General features: G+C 39.2%; 1 protein-coding gene across 4 annotated transcripts in view; it reads right to left on the bottom strand.

Moving 5' to 3' along the window:
* Pgant9 (polypeptide N-acetylgalactosaminyltransferase 9) overlaps positions 1-4,694 on the bottom strand; it is a 912,350-nt gene extending 907,656 nt beyond the window's left edge. For all 4 annotated transcript variants that reach the window (XM_083120278.1, XM_083120277.1, XM_083120271.1 and 1 more), the window contains exon 1: positions 4,556-4,694. The gene's annotated coding sequence lies outside the window, so the exon portion shown is untranslated. The remainder of the gene's footprint in view (positions 1-4,555) is intronic.
* Between the last annotated feature and the right edge of the window lie 19,099 nt (positions 4,695-23,793).

Consider the following 23,793-nt stretch of genomic DNA (forward strand, 5'->3'; position numbering starts at 1 on the left):
GAGATTATAAGGATAAATGATAACAAAATGCAATTTATGAAGTGTTAAACACGTAAATACACCCATGACCAAGTGGGGACTCGAACCCATAACTTTCGATAGCGAGCACTGGACGCGCTCGGCTGCCGATAGGGGGAGGAGAGGATAACTCTTCAAGTACACAGGATAACTCTTCAAGTACACTGCTAAGTGAAAAATGTATTTGTCCAAGATATTGTAGCATGAATTAAAAAAGAACATTCTTCACCTTACATAAATTTTCAGAAAAACAATACTCTATCCAAAGTCCCATTGTTTTCACTCGAAAAAAAAAAATGAACGAAGTATTTTACAATTCCTACTTCAAGTGAAAGAATCAAGTTTAGTCAGTCTTGTTGTTTTGCTTAATATTCCCCAACCTTTTCCTTGTAAAGTAAGCTAATAGAGAAAATAGCACTTCCCTTTAGCCATAAATATATATTTAGTAGTGTTGCCCACGGGACGAGACGGGACAAGCTTTTAAAAATTCGAGACGAGACGAGATTGGTCATGTGTCCCTTTGACAAACGAATATTTTCGAGACGAGACAGCATTTCACAGCAATTCCACGAGACGAGACAGGCCAAAGTCTCGTCTCGTGGGCAACACTAATATTTAGCCCGGACGAATCACACACTTTTTATTGTAAAGATAGAATAAAATGTAATTAAACACTTTTTGATTTGATAGTAGCTTATTCAGTGGACCATTATGTACTAACATTCTGGTATATTGAAAAATATATGCCTCAGTTCAAATGAAATGTTCTACTCCTATATATGTCTACGTATTGATCCTTCTCAATATCGAATTTCAACTTCTTATCTACATCCAATTTCAATTTTGCCTCTAGTATCAAAACAAGGACTCTGCTATAGGGTGTAAAAATATAGATTATAAATGCTGGATATGTGTCAATTTATAATTATGTATTAAAACATGATGCTTTTTCCTTTGAAGAGATTTCGATTGTGATTTGAAGACCAAAGTTTCTTTGATAATAATTCTGATGTATACTTATTTCACAACGTTGCTCAAGCAATCGTTTTAATACATCCATCAAAAGTCAGAAGTTTGCACACTTAAATTTAACTTTAGTAATTCAGGATCTGATCGTGACTTTATTGAATCACAAGTTATTAAGAATATTGTCGTACATGCCTTATTTAAATTTTGAAAATTAGCGTAAAGCAACATTATACAATACCGTCAATCATGTCCAGTGGCGTATTTTAGAAGGGATACTGGAAACAACTTAGAAATGTCATTACCAGAGATCGTATTTTTATTAAATAAGCACATAATAGACAGCGAATTATTGTAAAATATTTCTCATTAATATTCTAACGACCCTACATTCGATAAAAAAAAACACCTTTTAAACACTTTGTGTAACAAAGCGGTTACATAATTGCTAGGGGTCATGGGTTCGAATCGTGGTGAGGTACGAACTCTTCAATCTGTTTGTTCCAATATTGTAAACAGGCCTGGCAGGACACACGTTCCGTAATAGCCATACAAGTTACGGAAGCTACACCCACAGAACGAAAAATGTTGATCGGTTTAAAATTGGTTGGTGCGTCTGCATATATGCCATTTTGCACCCTTCAATGTCCCCTTACTAAAATAGAACATGTGTCAAATGACACAATAACACATTCAGATGCATGAGCTGCTAATGATGCACTTTTTGGTGTCAAAATACAATTAGAAATGCATCCAATGGTAATTTTATCAGCTGTTCTGTTCGACCGCTAATAATGCATCAATTTAGATCAGACGATAATTTCAAAGAAATCGAAATAACACGTTTAACTGTGTTAATTGATGCAACAAACCTAATGTGTGCACAATCAGAAAATTCCGAAAATATGCTAAAATCATTACGAATGTGTAGAATTCATTGAAACGTCTAAAAATAAGCAAAATGAATCGAGTAGTTCCATTAGTACCATATTCAACATTCTTGGTCTTTGTGGGACAAACTGCGTAGGAGCAAAATATGCAATTATTTACGAAACTTGGGCTCCAGAATAATCCCTTGTTGACTAGAAATTCTTGCTTTGTACTGTACTTCCTCTACGTCAGAGAAATAAAAATTTAATACCCCGAAAGACTTACCAAGTACTAAAATTAAATAATGATTTTTTTTTAGCATTTGTTATGTAATCGATGGTTATTTATTTTCAAAGAACTTATTGGAAGGCAAGGAATTGAGATCATCCGTCTTTGACGGACATTACCAAAGATATATGCACACTACTAATTATGATAATATCCATAAAATATTAATCAGGAATTTTACTCTTCGTCAAGTGGATCTAACTCCTTTTTTGTTATTCAATAAATATTCAATTCTTTATGTATTTGACATTAATTTCCTTGCCAGGGCAGTTGATTTTATACAAATTTTGGCGCTCTTAACTACACGTAAGTTAGATAATGGTTACATGCTGTTATACATCTATTCTTTTACTATCTTGTTACCTATTCACATAAAAATAACAATACAATATTAATTAATTTGCATATTTAATTATTATTATTATTGAGACACTGCCCTTGTCTTTCGTATTGGAAACTTTATTTAGGTTAAATACAGGGGAAAACTTGTATGTAAATGATTTGTATATTTTACTTAATGCAAACATTAAATTACATTATCATCTTCCTGTAATAACCCCATACCGAGATATACACATGGTTTGTTTACGTAGAGCGCCACCAACGGAGTAAAAACAAACCTGTTTGTCACAGATAACGAAATCAATCTAAGTTCATTCACTCGCATTGTCACACGTAACCAAATAGAGATCAACAAGCGCAGTGCGGGATTCGATTATTTGCTTGTTTATTGTTGCCCCCTTTTACGTTGTTCCAGTTGTTTTTATGCAAATCCGCCGGTTTGTGTGCAGACACTGGATTTATCCCCAAACAATTGTGAATTTCGTGAAACAAAAAGGATCAAATTGGGCCTTTGTAAAGAAAAGTAAAATAGAGACTGTTTTGGGGTATGGGAGTAAATAGCTGTGTAGGCCAACAGGTAACTGCTCCATTACAATGAGGCATGGTTTCGCCTTCAACCAGTATTGTCTAGCACTTGTATAGCAATAATACTAAATAATAAAGCTTCAAGCTATGAATTTACGATGTACATTCTGCATTGCGTAGTATGCAAATATAACGCCTTGCACAGTACTACGCTGGCAATAGCCAATGATTTATATACAACCTCTAAAAATTTTCAGAAAGACCCATTAGAGGGTTCTGGATTCGAATCCTGATCTAGGCATGGTGTTCTTTTGAGTCAGTTCATCAATTCCATCACATTATCACTCATCCACATCGTCGCGGACGTAAAATAACATAATTAAATCAATTAATCGTTATACTTGGTTACGTCGCTTTCGGTGGCTTGTTCAAGAATTTCATGTTCGGGTATGGACTGCTTATTTTAGTTGTCAGTGTTACATGTAACCATGTTTTCATGTATCTGATTGGCGGTGGAGCTGAGCTCAGTGGCGTGGCCAGGATTTTGAAAAGGGGGAACTAGGTATACTTTTTTTTAGTAGTTGGTCCTTATTTGGTACATTTTCCTGTTTTTGACGTTCTTTTTTTAGGACTATTGGGTCAACTGGGAGATTATGACCACCCACCCCTCTTTGGGCACGCTACTGGCAGAGACAACGGGACGATGACCCAATAAAGGCCGTTGGAAACGACTGAGGCTTCTACCTCCGCGGAATAATCCAAAGACTAATTTTAAAATTTGTATGGTTTTGTATTCTTGTTATTTAACGTCCCTTTTCTGCATCTTTTGGTTAATCGCAACGATAAGGGTGAATGATGATTAGACTAACGTAGACGCACAAGAAAACACCCTGGGAACTTCGAAAGTTAACCACTGGACGCTTTTAAGCCACCGAGCAGGTGAAAGATTAGTTTTGGTTTTAATACAAAACCTTCTCCCTTACAAAGTACAAGGCTAATTCCTCAAAATCAAACTAGGAGAAATCCTTCAACAGGAAGTTCTGCTTCACAGCAACTGTCACTATAATTTTCATTTCATTGCTACGTTTATGACCAGCCATGCGTAACGACGCTTGCTTTCAAGCTTTTACAAGCGATTTGAAATTGAACGGAACAACGATACAAAGTCAATTATGAAACGCAACATGTGAATGCAGCTTCCTATCAACGCGTGAAAGGGAACCAATGACAACATCCGCTTGTTATTGATAAATAAATGGCGATAACGTAACTACGGGATGCATCACGTTCACAGAAGGGTGACAATGTGAATAAGGTTCATCAATGAGGCTTACGAAAGGTAAAATTTACACAACACTGACGCAAAAAGTACGGGTCACATTATACCCTACAGCCTGCTTTCTACTCAGCGCGTGAACTTGTGCTCCGGTGCCACTGAGCGAGGATATTAAACAACACACATTTTCGCGAAACTGGCACTCCGAAAACACGAGGAAAACAGACGTAAAACTGCACGAGATTTTACATATGTTGGTGTCGTACTTACCTATTAGAGTATCTCCTCTGCACACGTTCCCTCCTTTTTTACGTGAACAAACAGACAACACACTATAAACCACAACAAACTAAGGAACACAACTGCGGCCGACCCAACACTTACACTACCGAGCCACGACTGACAGCAGGTCGACGGCAAGACGAGTTCAACTGCTGTTGCGTGGCCATAGAGGTTTGTTAGTTCGGCGCGCAGCCGCAGTGTGTCGCGTGCATCGCCTTTGAGGGCGAGCAGGGAAGGGAGGGTTAGCTATCAAGCTGGAAGCATCAAACGGGATCTATGATATCGAAATGTTTCTTGCAGGGTAGGGTTTTCGCGCATTTCACGATCGTAACGGAGTGAAGATTCATCGGTTTCCGCTCCCAGACTGGAACTTGTAAATACGCGATTGCCTCTGATCGAAGCGCGGGGTTTATTTATCGATGGACGTGAAGTGGATAGGCTGGGCGAATCCTTTTTTCACCTTTTTTATTTTCTTTCGCAAGACAAACAAACGTGCGAAAGTGCATCCACTTCATTCTGGAACCACTAAACTTACCTTGCAGTTTCTAGAGCGAAATGCATGCCGGGGATTTACGAAAGGACTGGCCAACGCTGAATGCATTATTCGCACGTTAGGATGAATAATTATTACTAGACAAATCCATCGCATTGTCCACTTGCTTGGCTTAATGCAGTGCGAGTTTCAAACAAAACTCCGAGTAGAAGCAAATCTGCGCAGCGTATGGAGCGTAGTGGTTTGCGTAAGTCGCTACTAAACAAGAGGACCCGGGTTCGAACCTGGCCCAGACATGGATGTATCATTGTGTTTGCCCCATTATCCATTTTCATCAGTTCATAATTCATTCTCATCGTCGCGATTAACACAACAGATTCAAAAGTTGCGTTAAATTAGAGTTATAACGACAAAAAAAGAACCTGTGCATTGGTGTCGAAAAGGGGAAGGGAAGGGGGGATATGCCACCCTCAAAAATGTGTAAATTCAAAAAATAAATCGTAGATTTCACACACATATAATTTCTCTTCAATCACAGTAATTTACGTTAATTATTGTAAGCGAGGGGGATTTGACACTAGACTATCAGGGGAGGTCGCACAAAAGTGAGACGCTGAAAAAGCAGAAGTAACAAATACCATTGACTATTAAAATTCCTTAACATTCCTTAACATTTCATGAAAGTTTAATGAATAATTTAATCAGATGTGTCTATAATTTAAAGTATAGCTACAATACAGAGCATGCAATTAGTGGAAGTGCAATATCATGATAAGAAAATTATATCGGCAGGGGCCAAAACCAAGAATAGCCTAAGCCTCGCGACAGGTTAAGTTTGCAGCAGGTTTTACGAATTAATCCACGCAAGAATGGCGATCAGCATTTCCCGTGCCAGTCTTGCCTCAAGCTCCGAGCTGTTCATATCACAGACAGTGAGAAAATCCACAGTATTGCAGCGGAACTATATTCTGCGCGCACGTTTGCGTCTATATATGTGAAAAGTTGCTGCAAACTTAACCTGTCGCGGGGCTTAGGGGACCAAATTTTATAAATCCCCCCCCCCCCCCTGCATGTGATAAATTTTCAGTCATACATACAGGGATAACGCGATAGAAAGAGAAAAAAGAACGAGAGACAGAAATAGAGAAAGTGAAAGAAAGAAAGTGGGAGAAGGAATGAAAAGGAAACAGGGAGACACAGAAAGGTAGAAAGAATGAGGAAGGAAGAAAAAGGGGAGAAAGAAAGAGGAACAGAGTAAGAAGGCAAGAGAGAAAGAGAATAACAGGGAGGGAGATAGAAACAAAAGAAGATAGAGGAGCCAATGAATGAAAGAAGCGAAAGAGAAGAGAGAGATAATGAAAGTCACTGACGTGGAATGAGAGAGAGATAGATGAGAAGTGTGAGAAAGAGGGAAAGAGAAAATTAAAAAAAAAACAAGAGCAGCAAAGTAGAATCAAACTGAAAATAGTTGGTCCACCCTTGACCCTAATCAAAGGACATTTTCTGGCGACGTAACGGATTATACTATAATGCCGAAAGGGGGTTAGTGGAGGGTCATAACCCCCTCCCCTTTTATCCAGTATTCCAAAAGAACTGCCTCAAAGCAAAATGAGTGCTGACTATTAAAAAAAGTATACGTAATCCGCCCTTTCGAAAATCCTGGACACGCCACTGTATAAGGGATTGATAATTAGTTAATTACAATGAAGACTGGTACAGAGAGTTGCAGAAACGAGAGAACTGTAACATTTTTTAAGCGGAGCAAAGCTGTTTTGGGGGATGGAATGACTGTTTCCTCTCTCCATGCATCAGCGCAATTCTATTCCTTAAAAACATGTAGAATATAGGACAGCAGCGTACCCAGGATTTTCGAAAGGGAGTTGCGTATATTTCTTTTTTAAAGTCACCCCTAATTTTTGCATCTTTTCCTGCCTTGACGTTCATTTTTTTTTTAAACACTGGGCCAAATGGGGTGGGGTATGACCCTTACCAATCCTTCCCCACCCCCCATTGTGCACGACACTGATGTAGGACCTGCTCCCCCTACTTTGTTTTATTTTTTGTTACTTAGCGTGGCTTTTCTGCCCCCTTGTGGCTCATAGCGAAGAGGAGAATGATATGATGAAATTGATGCAGGGACACTCGAAAAGAACATCCATTCGCAGGCAGGGATTCGAACCCGGGATCGCATATTAACTCCCCCATAGCACAGTGGCTAACAATCTCTCCTTGAAATTAGGAATACTATTTCTGCATTGGTGTAAGTAATGAATTGCAGCTGGTATTTGCTTCTAAATTCCATATTTTAAATACTTAGAAATGTGCTACATTTCCCAGGAAATTCGAGTTGCACTGATAATTCAAAAATTATTCAGAATCAATCATTCTGGATCTTTTCTTCATCTAAGGGGCTAACCTACCCTCAATTGATTTTCCTCGTGAGTGCTTATGTAAGTGAGATTTCACACCGAAGCGACAGCGAGGTGCGACAGAGGGGATTCACACTGAAGAGACAATCGACAAGTAACACGGGGTCCTTCTATCTACAAGCAAGCATTCACCGCGCATGCACGAACAACAGGCCGAGACGGCACTATTGAGAAAACGGCCCAGTTTGACCGACACGTAAGCAACAAGCGACGCGTGGAACTTGTAGTGTCGCTTCGGTTCGAAAGCTTGTATTAATTACTGAGGCTTCGCTTCCAAGCGACATGTGTAGATTGTCGCTTGTCGCGTTAGTCTGAAAGCTCCCTAAGGGAAATTCACACCAAATCGGCAAGCGACAAGTGTCATTTGAAGATTTTACCAATCGAAAGCAAGCTTTTGCGGTCTGCCTTGCCGCTACAGTGTGAAACGTTGCTGTTGATTGACTCGATCCCGAGCGACATGTGTCAGGTGTCGCTTGCCCGTTCGGTCTGAAAGCTACCTAAGGAATTTCATTCCGAAGCGACAAGCAACAAGCAGAAAACGACGCCCGAAAGCGGGCTTTCACACTGAAGCGACAAACGGCACAGAACACGGGCTCTTTCAGTCTATAAACAAGGATTCACCGCGCATGCACGAACAACAGTCAAAGCGACACGTTCAGCTTGTGGTGTGGTTGCTTCGGTACGAAAGGTTGCATTTATTACTTAGGGTTCGGACACATTTAGCTTGCAGCTTGTCGCATGTCTCATGTCACTTGCCGCTTCGGTGTGATAACTCCGTAAGGACGGTTTCACACCGAAGCGACAAGCGACACGTGTCGCTTGGGGATTTCACCAAACGATCGCAGGCTGTGCGGCTTGTCATGCCATTACCGTATGAAAGGTTGCTGGTGAATGGCTCGTTCCCAAGCGGCATGTGTCGCTTGTCGCTTCGGTCTTCGCAGTTTTGAAGAAGTCTTTGGGGAACTTAAAACCACAAACTGAAAATCTTACTGAAATATGTGTGGAATGCAGGTGAGTAGAACGTCAAGTCAGTCGAATTTTCCTACGTGGCAATCTCCTCGAAATTTCCTTCGATTTCCATTTAGGTATTCCATTAATATGGATTGCCTGAGGTCGCCTCGTACCGACTTGTCAGTGAATCCACGGTCTTCATCAATGCGTAATGGGCAAGGGTGGCTACACACAAACGGCTTCACGCAACTTGACACGTCTATACCTCTGATGGATTCTGCGTCGGGAGTTTCGGCGTACGAATCTGGAGGAAGCATTGCACCGTCTGCAAGCCAATATCAGGGCATGGATTTTTGGTCACCGGAATTCATCTCCGGGCTGTTGTATCTGAGACGTGAGCAGAACATTTTGTTCTGTCGTCGCCGCAACATGGAAGCTATCTCAGATGCGAATTGTTAATTGGCTCTCCGATGGCGTAGTGGTAACGTCATCACCTTGTATTCAATGGGTATCGGGTTCTATACCCACTGGAGACACACAGTGGTTCGGATCTAACCTGAAACTCTAGCTTCAGTCCCAATGAGCTAATCTGCGAACACAGTGGACGAAAAACGTAAACGATTTCTTAAATTTTCCATTCCATTTTTGTTTCAAATCTGGTTAAGGGGGAACTAAAGCCGATTTTGCGGTAACTTTTCGATAACAGATGGCAGCACCGTTTGTCATCGCAACCGAGGGCCATGTTGCCAGATCTCCTCATAAATATAACCAAGATAGATACATACAGGTTGGTCGATTAGGGTACTCGATGTGAGATGACGCCATATTGGTTAGAGGTGAGTTAGTGGATTAAAAAAAAGTAGTAGTAAATCAGGGAAATTGATAATGTTGAGATTTTAGTTATATGTTCTTATTAGAGAAATAACCAATATATCATCAGTGGAAGGTAGTAATAGTCGAAATATTAATATAAAATCCGTTGTTTTAGTTTAAGTATTTATTTTAATATTTAAAACGCAGAGAAGAAAATACAATAATAAGTGTAGTTAATTCAAACACGAAACGGGCCAAGTGAGGAGAGTAATTGAACTTCGTGGCGAAGTGGTTAGCCCAGCGCGATAACCCGCTAGGGGTTCCGGTTCACCAATTTCATCACATCATCACTTATTGTCGTCGTCGTGATTAGCCAAAAGTGGCAGAAAAGCTACGTTAAATAACAAAAATCAAATCAAATCAAATCTGGTTAAGTCGCTTCTCTACCACTATAGGTTATCTGCGCCAACGAGGGTGAATGGTAATGAAAAAATATAAATATGCTGACCAAGGCAGTAATTTATTTTATTAAAAACATAAACTAAACGTAACGTTTCAACCTTCTAGCAAGATCTTCATCAGACTCTGTATCAAGTACAAAAGTTACGTTTAGTTTATGTTTTTAATAAAATAAGTTACTGCCTTGGTCAGCATATTTATATTTTTTCATAAACATGGAAACAAGGCTTAATGGTGTTATGAATGGTAATGTATGATCAAAAACAAAAAACGATAGAATATCCATAGCCTACACAGGATTCGAACCTGGGAGCTCTGTGTTCATACAGCACTAAGCTAATCTACAAGCTGACATCTCGTTCTTGATAAGTACGGGTTCAAATATCGTGGACAGAAATCATGACATTTTTTCCCCTGATCTCTCCAGACTTGTTAGGTTGGGAAACTTGTACTTTTTAATTTTTATTAGTTGTAGACTTTATCTAATAATAAAAATAATATCGTCTTTATTGAGAGGGCGTGTTTCGGCCTCGCAGGCCGTTCTTACAACAAACCCTTAAGAAAAACCTATTTCAATTGACACTTTACACTTCTTGAAAATCACTGTTGGAGTAGAAAAATAAAAATTAAACATTCATACTCATAATGTAAACAATTAATGTACTGAAGGTACAGAGTTGAATCTAAAACCACAATTAGAATACAATTGAAGGGCTCAGGTGTAAAACATGGTAAGTGGCATTTTGGTAATTTTTTAGTTACAAAGTAAAACGTGCCATCCCTCAATTTTCGAGTGGAATTGCCATATCATACAATTTGCAATGGACTCAGTGAAGCCTTCTGAAATTGATGAACACAACATGAAAACAATTTATCTACAGTATAGCTTCCTTAATGAACTCAGAAATGGTCACTTACCATGTTTTTCACCCGTGCCCTTCAATTACTACAGAGAAAAAACCAAAACCAATGCCTCATTCCCATTCATTACCGAAAAGACAAAGCCACGCACTATTGTTTGGACAGCAGATACTTCTTTAGGATATTTTGTGTGTTGCAGGGTGGAGCTCCCCTGAGGTCAATGGCGGGGGGAGTTCATTCCTTTTATTGCAGTGACTATGAAGGAATTTCCATAGAATGTTGTTCTGTGTACAGGAATCGTGAATTGTGTTTTTTTGACAAATGTTAATTTCTTTTCCCTTCTTCCTGTACAGGGCAATTTGATCATATAAATAATTTGGTTCCTTATTGTTCAGAATCCTGTACAATAACGACAATGCCAAAAATGTTCTTCTCTTTTTAACGTTTAACCAATCAAGTTACTGTAAGTACGGGGAAATATGTTCTCTTCTTTTGACATTAAGTATAAATCTTATGCAACTCGGTACTGTTGATGTTTATAAATACGGGGGAAGCATAATTAATTTTGGCGCATAATTAATTTAATATATGCACCAGTTATCAATTTATAAGATTTCAATACACATTACATTCCTAATCAACAACTAAGCCATTTCATAATAACATTATTTTGGACTTTCTGAAATATTTTGTAATAATTGATCACCTAGGATCTAGGAGTAGTCAGTAAACAAGTCAGTGTCAGTGGCGCTTGATGTCCACTCTTGTACAAGTCCTGTAAAAATTTTCTCTGGATATTTCGTGAAGTTTGCACTGAAATATAATATGGTTCGGAGTTGCAACATATTCACCACACAAACGAGTGAAGGCACTAAGTTCTGCTTGAGCTGGAGCGATAGTGTGATTTAACCTGCAGCGCAATATGTAGTAGTTGTGAGGGAACTCCAAGAGAGTCGAATGTGTTTGAACCAGCATTCCTTTGGAAATCTTTCCTGCATGGATTAGTACATCTTACCGCAATGAAAACCACTATTCGTCCACAAACTTTGCCAGCCACTAAGCAATAATTTTTAATATGTGATTCCAAAACAACTGACGGAAACTTTATTGCAAACGACCGTTGGATTGTTTAACTGGTTGCGTATTTTGCCAAAGTATCTGCTACATGAAAAATTTGTACTTCCATACTTAACATGCAGAGTTCCGTTCTACTTACTGTATAATCTTCAGCAAGTCATCCAATTCGGATTTTCGTCCATGCATCTCCATTACAAGCACCATGGTTCTCCATATCTTCCCACGAAAACAGCGTAGTGTAGAGAACTTGTAATCTGCATGTAAATGCATGTTGAAGGGTCAGATTGCTATTGACTTGCTATGTTGAGAGCTACCATGAAGCCATCATATTTCCTTCGAATACATTTTTATTTCGTGAAGTGTGTGTCGACTTCGTTCTTGAAAGGGAAAGAGGGGAGAACATGCAAACACAACTCACTCCCTTCAAAGACTCATCCCATGAGAATGGTAATCTTTTGTTTACGTACACCAGCTAGCAGAGAACAGGGTTGGCAAAGCATAACAGTAAAACAGGAGATAAGGGACGCTGCTTGAACAGAGGATTTTTCCGGATTATTCCAGAAGCTGAATATCAGAGCCGGATGGCCTCGTCTTCTTTGTCAGGAAATGTAAATGTCGTATCGACAATCGATACGCTATGTAAGGATTTGAAATATGGAAAAAAGAGCAAGATGAACATGCTGTCTTTACAAGTATTAGCTCAAATTGCAAAAAAAGAACTCGCAGCATTGGAGTTGCTTGATTGAAATGGAATTTCCCCGCTGTCATTTGTGTGCATGACTGGTCACAAGATTATGTTTTTAGTTTTGAGGCATGGTGATCCCAATAGTGTATGGTATAAAGCTATCACCTTGTAATCAAGGGGTACCAGGTTCGATTCCAGATGGAGCCACATTGCACACAATGTTAGGGATTCACTTTTGCACTGGAGGTTCACTCCCTATTACCCTATTTGAGGATGCATTGGATTTTAACGCGAATGGCGTGTAGTTTGGTCGCAGGAAGGTGAAACAGATGTAGAACACGTTTCTCACTACAACACACACGCGCGCATGCACGCACAGACATGTGGTTGAAATGTTATTTTAAGTCCGCTTTATGCACAGATAGGGTAATCGGGACTGGACTCACAATTTAAAGTGGGATTCGAACCTCTGTGCAATATGCACCCACCGGGTATCAAACTCAGGACCCCTTCATTGCAAGGGGAGGACGTTACCACTATGCCATCGAAGAGGCCGACACACACACGTGAATGAATGAATGAATGAATGAATCGGTTTATTTTAATTCGCCTTCTGCCACTTCTAGCTAATCGTGTTGAAGACAAGTGATGATGATGAAATTGATGAAGAGGCACTCACATAACACCTATGCCCGGGCCAGGATTAGAACCCGGAACCGCTGGCGTTGTAGAGTATCGTGCTAACCACTCGGCCGCGGAAGTCGGCACACACATACACACATATAGGGCTAGGATGTTAATGACTTAGCATATTTTTTTTGGTAAGGGTGATGTGTTCCGTATATAGAAATTCATATCATGAAGAAACTAATTAAGTTAAGGGGCTTCTTAAGGGCATATTTTGGCATATTTTGATGGATTTTCGGTCGTATTCAGCATATTTTTGCATTTTCAAGTGGATTCGTTCTTACTCCCATGTTTAATCGAGAGTTTTTTTTTTGACTGTAACAAAATCTTTTTCATTTTTATTTGAAAATTTACAGAAATTATTCATCGTGCATTGCAATTCAGGGCCCATAAAGTGAACTAAAAATAGTACGTATGTGAAAATATCTCAGCATTTGGATATTGATTTTTGAAACAATCCAGTTATAATGGCATATTTTTCAAAATATAGTGCATATTTTGTAAAATGTTAAGTCATAAGAGCATATTTTATTTTGCATATTTTGGTGATTTTTAGGTCATAAAAATCCGCCTCATGTCGACCTCAGTGGTGGAGTAGTTAGCAAAAGTGCGCTACGACGCCATGGCTCCAGGGTTCGAATCCCGGCTAAGACATGGATGCCTTTGTTCGTCATCAATAGGAAAGTAGGGAATAGGAGAGAAAGAGGTCGGAAATCTTAGGCTGTCATTTCTGCAGTCAACTGTTCTAAGTGTACAGTTACTTGCAAGCCGTGCAAAGTATTATGTGTATTGCCTAACGATACGACGGTGGCAGAAGTTGCCATTGAAAATTTACTATTAAAATCCCCTTATCGGAGTAGAGGTAGGCAACACACACAACGCCTTGCAGGTAAGCCAACATTTCAATTATTATTGCCGGTGACTGTACATTAGGGTGGAACGGGAAAAAAAGTTTTTGAAAGAGAATTCTAATAGTGCTGAAACTTTGCCTTTTGATGTAAAAACGACAAAAATAAAATTTGATGGTAATCGGAGCATGTCTTGAGGTGCCACAAGTACGATAAAGTTTCATAAATTTGATTTTTTTTTGCTCTATTTCAACCTTTTTCTCTAGTTTCTTATTTGCGCTACTAAAGCCCAAATCCAAAAGTTCGTACTTTTTATGCCTTTTCATTAATAGAGCAAAAGTCTTGGGGGGTTTTAAATTTAATATTTTAATAATTCTTTTTTTATCATCACCATTAATTGAAAACCCCAAAAAACGTTTGATCTATATATATATTAATAAAAAGACATAAAAGTACGAACTTTTTGATTTGGGCAAAGAAGAAACTAGAGAAAAAGGTTGAAATAGAGCAAAAAAAAAATCAAATTTATGAAACTTTATCGTACTTGCGGTGCCTCAAGACATGCTCCGATCACCATCAAATTTTGGTTTTGTCGTTTTTACATCAAAAGGCAACTTTTCCGCACTATTAGAATTTTTTAATTATTTTTTTTTCGTTCCACCCTACAGTACATCTCCTATGTATTTTAAAAAAAGTAAACTAAAATTTAACTTGATGTCGGAAGACCTAAGCGAAATTAAAGCGTGCGTCAGAGCAAAGGAGAGCAAAACCATCCACCATACAAGACCGCCTTTTCCTTACGACGAAGCGCCTTGCTAATTTTCCACTTTTGCCCCTGCGGAAGATCTGAAGCTGTCGCGTGTCGGGCCGCTTTAACGGGAAGAAATAAGCCGCTTGAAGAACCGTTTCCACACTCCAGGAAAATTTGCACAGCAATTACAAGTATTTGCACGTGGGACAGATGGGAGTTGGCAGCAAGAACTTGTTAACCTCTCGGTTACGCTAAGGTGTGAATGTCAGTACCGCTGGTATAACCAGACAAGGGCACGCTTGGGTTTGGGCCCCTCCCTAAAATGTTCCCAATTACCTCGATAATTTCTTTACGGAAACGTACAGTGGGATCCATGAGTATTACCGTGTAAATTGTCCATCACTATTGATTGTGCACTTTATTTGACCCAATAAGAGTTTCAAGAATTAAAAGAAAACTCAAAACAAGCTGTTGACAACTTTTGCACAAACATACATAAAAATCCATTGCTTAAAAACACATGGGATGTAAGAGAAAAATGAATGAAAATAGTCATGGACAATTTGCACGGTAATACTCGTGGATCGCACTGTACATAGCCGTTTTTTATATATAATGAGATGTTTATTGTTTAAAAATGGCATTAGTTTTCCTTGTTTGACTTTTATTTTAATATTTTGATCTTCATTTGATTTTTGGTTATGTGACTTCTCTTCTCTGCCACTTTCGCTAATCGCGACGATAAGGATGGGTGAATATTTGATTGATTGATTTGCTTTTATTTTACTTCGCTTTTTGTGCCACTTTCGGCTAATTTGCGAAGATGGGGATGAGTGATGATATGATGAAATTGATGAGTGGACACTCACAAACATCCATGCCCAAGCCGGGATTCGAACCCGGAACCCCTGGCGTCGTAGCGCGGATGGGTGATTATATGATGGAAATTCATGAAGGGACACTCACAGAAACACCCATGCCCAGGTCGGGATTCGAATCCGGTACCTTTGCCGTCATGGGTCGCAGGGATAACCACGCTTTTTTAAAATTGTTTATTAAAAAAGAAGGAATACCCCTAAGCGGCAGCCTTGTCCATACTTCAAACTTATATCAATTAATCTCAAATCGTACTTTCATACAGGACAGACGAACACAAACATCCATGTCCGAACCTCGATTCGAACCCAGGACCTCTGGCGTCGTAGCGCGATGTGCTAACCACTCCGCCACGATGGTTGGCTAAACCAAATGAAGATGGTGTATTGTATGTTCTATACGTAGAGATCTTAATTTTCACACTCGCAATAACAATGAAAACATTAATCGTAGCCTTAAATTCCTGCTAAGTGGTGCAACCGCTTCAAAGATGGCCCCACGTGGGTGGAGAGCGAAGTACGTTAAAGTAGGTCCTCAAGTTGAAATAACAAGGTGATCGGCCCAGAGAGCTGCATATCGGTCAGAATCTCTTACTAGGTCCGCCTGGCTGGTCGGACGGGCGAGTAAAACTATAGACCTGGGTTTTGAACCGTCAAGCATCGAAAGCCCGCGGGTAACTGGAAGGCCTTGCAAGACGAAGCTCGCTTATCTTCAGCGAACGCTCATTCCGGTTTTGCACCGTCTCCAGATACATGAGTCACTTTGTCACCGTTGCCAACTTTTAGATTCTAAACTGTTCTAGGAGCACTCAAAATGTTCATCACTTTCATCAATTTGAAATTGCAGACATTTATTCCTTGGTAGAAAACATTTGCATCACTCACACCCAGTGGCGGCGATTGGGTTCCAAAACTAGGGGGCCAAGGTGCAAACGTAGGGGGGGCAAGGACAGTTTAATTTCCCTTGATACATGAGGTTAGCGTGGTGCAAAAGTTTCAAAAAGTCGGGGGGAAAGTCAACTGCATCCTCTCGGCCCCGACCCTATTCGCCGCCACTGCTGACACCTGTAAAGGAGTACGAACCAAGTTTCGCGAAAAGTGCCATCGTAAATATTTTGGAACTTTGTGTTACTGGTGGTTGTTCTACATTATACTTTGGGGGGGGGGGGTGCTCCCCTATGGCGCAGTGATAGTGTCGTCGCCTTGTAATCAAGGGGTACCGGGTTTGATACCCGGTGGAGGCACATGGTGGTTCGGATCCCACTTTAAACTATAGGTCCAGACCCGATTAGCCTAATTGTGCATAAATTGACCAAATAAATGAATCAATCAATCAAACAGATTTTCTCTCTGGTGTAATTTTGCTAATTCAATATCCGAATTAGTTGCTCAAGATCCCCCTCCTGAACACTAAGGCACGATGATCCATAAAATGGAACATGAAATCAGAATTTGCATTATAAAAGGTTTTGAATATTGTCATCTCTTTCAACAAATCGTCTTTCGCTCATGTTTTTGTAACACCAGTAAGCCTTGTTTCCATGATATGAAAAACTCAATATGCTGACCAACGCAGAAATTTATTTTATTTTAAAACATAAACTAAACGTAACGTTTCAACCTTCTAGCGAGGTCTTCTTCAGACTCTGTACCCAGTACAAAAAAAAATGTTGTTGCTAGTTATCTAGTTCTACAGACCGCATTGATAGTAATACTAGTAATACGATGCAAAATATAATTATTGTTAGCTTGTATCTTCATACGGGTGCAAATAGCAGGCAATGCTGTTTACACATTTCAACAAACGAACAACGTAAAAATGAAACCGAGAGAAGATTTACGATTTCAAGACCAGAAGAGTGATATAAAATGAACAAGAGACACAAACCTATTTGAAGACATTCGGGTAGTTGGTTTGACATAATAATGAAACTAATTTGAGAAGTTACAAATATCTTAGGTAACCTATATATTATTTAATGAGTCGTTCTTTGTTTCGTCATTTCAAAATTTGTAGGACGTAAATGTCACAAACCATGGCTTAAGTAGAAAATATCGAAGGACGCTCATAAAATGTCTGTGCTTGATAGAGCAGGGGGAAGAGGCTGCGCTAAACCACAACCCTGTCTAGGGGCCCAAAGTATCTACCTACTCTTCGACACAATCGGTTTCAACATCAACAAATCATAAAACGATAGTCATTTGCCCCATAAGTGTGAAATCTTTGGTGTAATCAATTGATACAGCTAATTTGACTTTTTTTAATTAGTAATTTTGACTTTGTTGCACATAATTGTACCAGTTTACTTTGAACTTTAGGGCTTAGATGATAATAATAATTGTGAATCTCATTTTGTTGTTACGCAGTGGCGTAACAAAATCGTAAAGTACGCGTCCGCAAGAAACAAATTTGGGTCCCTCAAGTACAGTCAGATTCTTCCAGGAAATGTATGTAATTACTTAGAATGGCTGGTTGTGATAATTATACAAATCGATGCTCTACCTCTGAATTTTCACATATTACAACATATCTTTCTTTGACATTTATGTATTCAAAACAAGAAAATACAAATACTTACTTATACCCTTCCACGCCCCTCTTAACAGCTAGGTGGATAAAAATAATGTTCTTTTATAATTTTTTATAATTTTTTATTTAAATCGATCTTTTCTTTGGCATCGTACACATAGACATATTTTTTTAAATAGAAAGGCTTTTTCTGATAAACGGCCCTGTAAAATATTTGAACAGTTTGATTAAAGCAAATAACAAATTACATGTAAATATGCATTTCTCTGTTTCTGGAACTGAACATAATGAACCTAATATGAAAATGTTTGTTAAGTGTGTTAATGAAACTATTATAATTTCAGTAACTTTTCTTACAGTGAAAATAATAAATTCTGGATGTACTTTATAATTTTAACTTAAAATACTTTTTACAGTCTTCGTAGCCGAATTTTAGAGGTTTTAATGATAGTTAGCCAAATATCAGCTGCCATATTTATTTACAGTTTAGTGAAAATGACACTATTTACGGTTTAACATGATTAGTATTTTGTATATTATTCAATTTAAAAAATGTTCTATTTTTGCTTATAAAAATTATTGAATTTTAAATCAAGGGAAATTTAAGTGTTCTTTTTTTTTTACACATTACATATTACATTTATTTTCGTATGAGCTTCACCCCATCAGGACATATATTTTGTTTCCTTTATTTCCTTTCTTAGAGCATAATAAACACCATTAAATGAATACGAGATTAATATACTTTCACAAAAAGTGATTCTCATATTTACAAATTTCTTGTGTACATTATTCTGTAATTGTATTTAAAGTGATTTCAATAAGTGATATTTTAAAATAGAATTCCCCAATTTAAATTTTGATTTAAATCAAACCACCATGCTTAACAGAAAGCTGGCTTCTGGGCAGCGAATGATACTTTTACATTAGATCTTGCCCTTTCTCGTTCAAGAGTGAGATTACTGAGTCCGGTAAATTTTGGGCTGAATCATACCATTCGACACTACCTTCCAGAAGTTTTTCCTAAGTTTCAATTTTGAGCAAGATAGTTCTTTTTTCGTGATTGTTACTTGAAGAGTAGGAAACCAACAGAAGGCGGTACAGGATACAGAGAACACTGGAAGCTAGTGTAGAGCTATCAAGGAGAAGAAACTTTGCCAAAGAACTTGATATCAGATTTAAACACATTCCTGAAACGTAGAACTTTATCATGATATTCTGAAATTAAATCATCTTTGTGCCCGTTACAGAGGGCAATAGCTGCATCTGAAGTTGTAGGAACGAAGGAAGAACTGCTAATATAATCCATACCCTTCCTCAGTTTAAAACACCGGAAGCATTTCAATGCCTCATACTTTGCTCCGTGGCAGTTTGAGGTGCTTTATCATTAACATATTAATATCGTGTAGGCTATGCAAGGTCACGAGACAGAAGAAAAGACAAGACAAAGCGCTTTCTATTCAACAAAATAATAATTGGATAAAATTCTCCAAGCAATTTTTGCGTTAATGTTTCACATGAGAAATGAGAATTGATTTTTTTGGGCCCCTTAGGCTTAGAGCTCCCGCCCGCCTCTGATTTGACGTATTCATTCTAATTATAACGTTAAACTAGAATATAAAGCCAGATAAAAAATTGTTTTAATTTTATTGCCCACAAAATTTAGCCTTTTCTATCTTTCTCACTTACACTTATTACGTTTTTCGTATCAACTTCATAGGACGCGAGGGCCCCTATATGCGCGAGGCCCAGGGGTGGTCGCCCACTTCGCCCACCTCTTGCTACGCAAATGGTTATACAACCTCAAGGCACCTGCGCCTAGCAGAAATTCAAATATTTCCATGCGTAGTGAAATATAATGGCCGTTGGCAACACTGACAGTAGTGCTCGCCGTCTACCTGCAAGAACTACATCGGGTAATAGAAAAGCCTGGCAGGCATCGATGCCTGTGCACAACTGTGACGTGAAGCTCGCTTGCGCGATGTCGAACACCTGGGCTAGACGTGCGTGTTGCATATTATTGTAGGCGCGCCTCCTCGCAGACGGATTTTTTTCCGGGTCTTGTGCAGGTCTCTAGATCGGCCAACTTTGGACTTTGGTCATGAAGGAACGTCGTGTAATTGTCTAAGAACTTGCAGACGAGGTGCCGATTGGATCGGTACAATCCATTATGAGAGAGGATATGGTCATGCGGAGAGTCAGGGGTGGCTTCAGGGCCGGGGCGCGCCAAACCAGGGGTGTCCTCCTTGAGTAGCCCCAAAACTTTAATTTTGATTATGTAAGGGTAACTATTTGTTTCAAAAAGGGTTGTTACAAACCAGATATTTCTATAAAACGAGATGGAAAGAAAGTAGTTTCAAAAAAGAAACATAGATGACAGCACAAGATGAAGGAATATATGTAAATTCTTAGAGGCTAAATATCGATTTAGTGAAAGTAGAAATATGACAAAAGATTTAGAAAAGATGAAAATGAATAAAAATTGATAATAGATGGAAAGAAAAATAGGAGTGGTTTTCATCATACAACTAGTTAAAATTGTTTGGCACTTATTCAATGAAGTAAAAGTTGAGTTTCTCCAGAGCCATACTACAACTACATAGTCGTTGATATTCTTCCCAATAAGAAGTCCCTGAACTTATTGCTACATAACATTACACATACATTACAAAGTTAGCAATTATTATTTTGATATCGTTATGTAGATATTAAATAAATGCATACCTTTAATAGACGTATTCTTTAATAGAAATACTTGAAGTATTTACTTAAATCAGTAAATATGTAACATGGTCAAGGTTTTATTGGGGGTGGAAAGTGGAGGACGCAAAAATCCACTCCGCCCAGATTGAAATTTTATCGTGAGCCACCTATCCGGAGAGTGTTTGCAGAATTAGTTCCTAGCTGCCAACGAGAGAGCAGAACCCATACAGCACATATCTCCAAGGGACGTCCATAGGACGTCCACAATGTCCAATTCAGATCCATGGATATTGTGGATGTCCATAAGACGTCCTATGGATGTCCCGTTCTGTATATCCAGAACGGGATATCCATGGGACGTCTACGGGATATCCCATCCTGAATATCCATAGAATCTCCCATCCTGGATATCCATTGGACGTCCCGTTCTGGACATTCATGTGATATGTGGTATTACGTCCACGTGTTACTCGTATCACAAATTTGTTTTGATATCCGTGTAAAGATTCAGTTATAAGTGCGTATGTGTAAGTGAAAGAGAGAGAGAGAGAGAGTGAGTGGAGTGCTTGTTATAAGCATATGTGTACTCGAGGTCTTTGATTTGTGAAAATCTAGTCCAGGAAAGTTCCTTTCGTATCCAAAGTATGTGCGAAAAATATCAGTATAAAGTCCAGATTAGGTAAAATTTTAGTCCAGAATATATCTTTATCCCCCATGAAAAAAAAATCCAGAAAGTATCCCTATCATGTGAACTCCATGTCCGAAACATGTACAAAAGTCATCCATAGAATGTCCAAAACACATTCAAAAATGATCCACAGGATGTCCAAAACACGTCAAAAAATAATCCACAGAGTGTCCGAAACATATTCAGAATGTCCAAAACACATTAAAAAATGACCCACAGTGTTTCCAAAACACGTCATTTCTTGATATCCTATGGACGTTCCAGGGGTCGTCCTGTGGATGTCTACTGGACATTCCGGGATATCCTATGGATATCCAGAATTTCGGCACGAATATCCGGAAGACGTCTCCTGGATATGTGTGTGCTGTATGGGAAGCAACTCGCATCCGACTCAGGCATTCTTAGCCGAACACAATTCCTCTGGTACGTCAGGCTTCCTACTCTCCGGACATGGCTGCTAATAATTTTGAACTGTACGCCTTCATGGCGTGGTGCTATGCACAGGGGAGCACTTTACCTTTTTTTTACCTTTTTACCCCAAACTAAAAATGCCACTGAATCACGAGAAGACATTATGCAGTCCAGCCGTATTCCATTTCCAACCCGTCGAAACAGTTTCTCGGACATGTTACGTCCCCACATGTTTACTAGCCGAATCTCTAAATCACACAGTGGTTAATGGCACCACGTGGAAAATATAAGAGCACGAAGGGTGTCGATTGGTTTCGTCACAAGTGACACGTGTCGCGTGTCGCTTGTCACTTCGATGTGAAATACGCTAATACTCTTGATGCACGTCAATGACAAGCCACAGAATTTGAACTTGGGCACTTTCGAATACTGACCGGTGGACATTAAAGAACCAGACACCAATTATATGTAAATTGCAAACATTAAATTCACTCTTCTCTAGTGACACTGTGGCTAACGCATGTAACTTGTAATCAAATGTTCCATTGTTACTCCTAGTAATGCTAGAAATTATTCGGATCTTACCGCCAACTGTAGGTGTGGTTCCGATTAGCATATTTCTACATATAAACTTCAATTACGCAAAATAAATAATACTAAAATAACTTTATCATTTGGTGTTATACAGCAGCACGATACAGCTAGAGTTGAAACTTTAAAGCAGACGTAAGTAATGGATGAAAATATAATTAGTTGCCTGTATTATAAGAGCAATACTCAGTAAGAAGTAGAACTTTCACGAAGTTTATTAGTATTAGAGAGCTCACTAATTCTGAACACCCTGTGCCCAATATTTCGTCTACTATCGCATCCCAATAGATTCTATATGTGCTTGCACATAATTCCTAGCCCAATGGAGGAAAAGGGGGGGGGGGGATTCGACTATGGTTCCGCGTAAACAGGAAGGGTAGTTTAATATAACTATAAAACACCCGTTCTCCGCATCCACATTTGGACTGAGAATTAGAAAACTCCTAGATCCAGAGAGGGGAAGCTATGCGGCCTAAAAATGTGATCAAATTTGTCCGCTTTTATGTTATTTTTTTTTCGGGAGCTATCCAAGGGTTCTACTTGATATATAAATCATGGAAATTCACTCCTCTATAGCAGAGATTAAACTCGAGAATTCCAGTCTACTCGGTTGTAAGCAGTGACCAACCCCAAGACTCCCAAATGTCAACCTCACTTCCACGTAGTACACCGTGGACTAAATTTTGAAGACTATTGAGGTTCCGGCTTCTTGACCCATGGCCAGTATAATCCTATATGGAACCTGTGTTGTGTCCTGTCCTCGTGTGTTGATGATTGTCCTTCCATCTATTTCATCTCATCACATTCATCCTCGTCTTCGCAATTAGCCAGTCTACTAATTATATTTCGATGTACTGGGATATTATTATAAAGTACCGGGTGATCCGTTTGAGAAGTCAGAAAATTAAACCTTTATACACAAGAGGTTAAATGTACGTATCTCCGAGCAGCTTGTATTTGGTACGGTCAATAAATAACCGGAATGAATGTTGTACGGACTTACTTTTTAATACTGGTCGGCATACTCCCCTGCGTTGTTGAGGCAGGCATCCCATCGCTTCACCAGATTTTTGATGTGCCTGTCCCAGAAGTCCAGGTGGCTGCTGTGAGCACCAATGGAAGACCGCCTCCTGCAGTTGTGTGTCCGAGGCAAAGGAGATTCCACGTAGGGCGTCTTCCAATGGGCTAAACACATGAAAGTCGCACGGGGATAAGTCAGGGCTGTAGGGGGGGATGATCTAAGCATTCCCAACCCATTTGTGCGATCTGCCCATAGTGTGTCCAGCAACGTGGGGACGTGCATTGTCTTGCAGGATGACACCTCGTGACACCACGATGATCAAAGTAAAACACGAACATCATCTTGCGAATAAA

This window comes from Lepisma saccharinum, chromosome 4, assembly GCF_977018435.1.
Source record: "Lepisma saccharinum chromosome 4, izLepSacc3.1, whole genome shotgun sequence".
Taxonomy (NCBI): Eukaryota; Metazoa; Arthropoda; class Insecta; order Zygentoma; family Lepismatidae; genus Lepisma; species Lepisma saccharinum.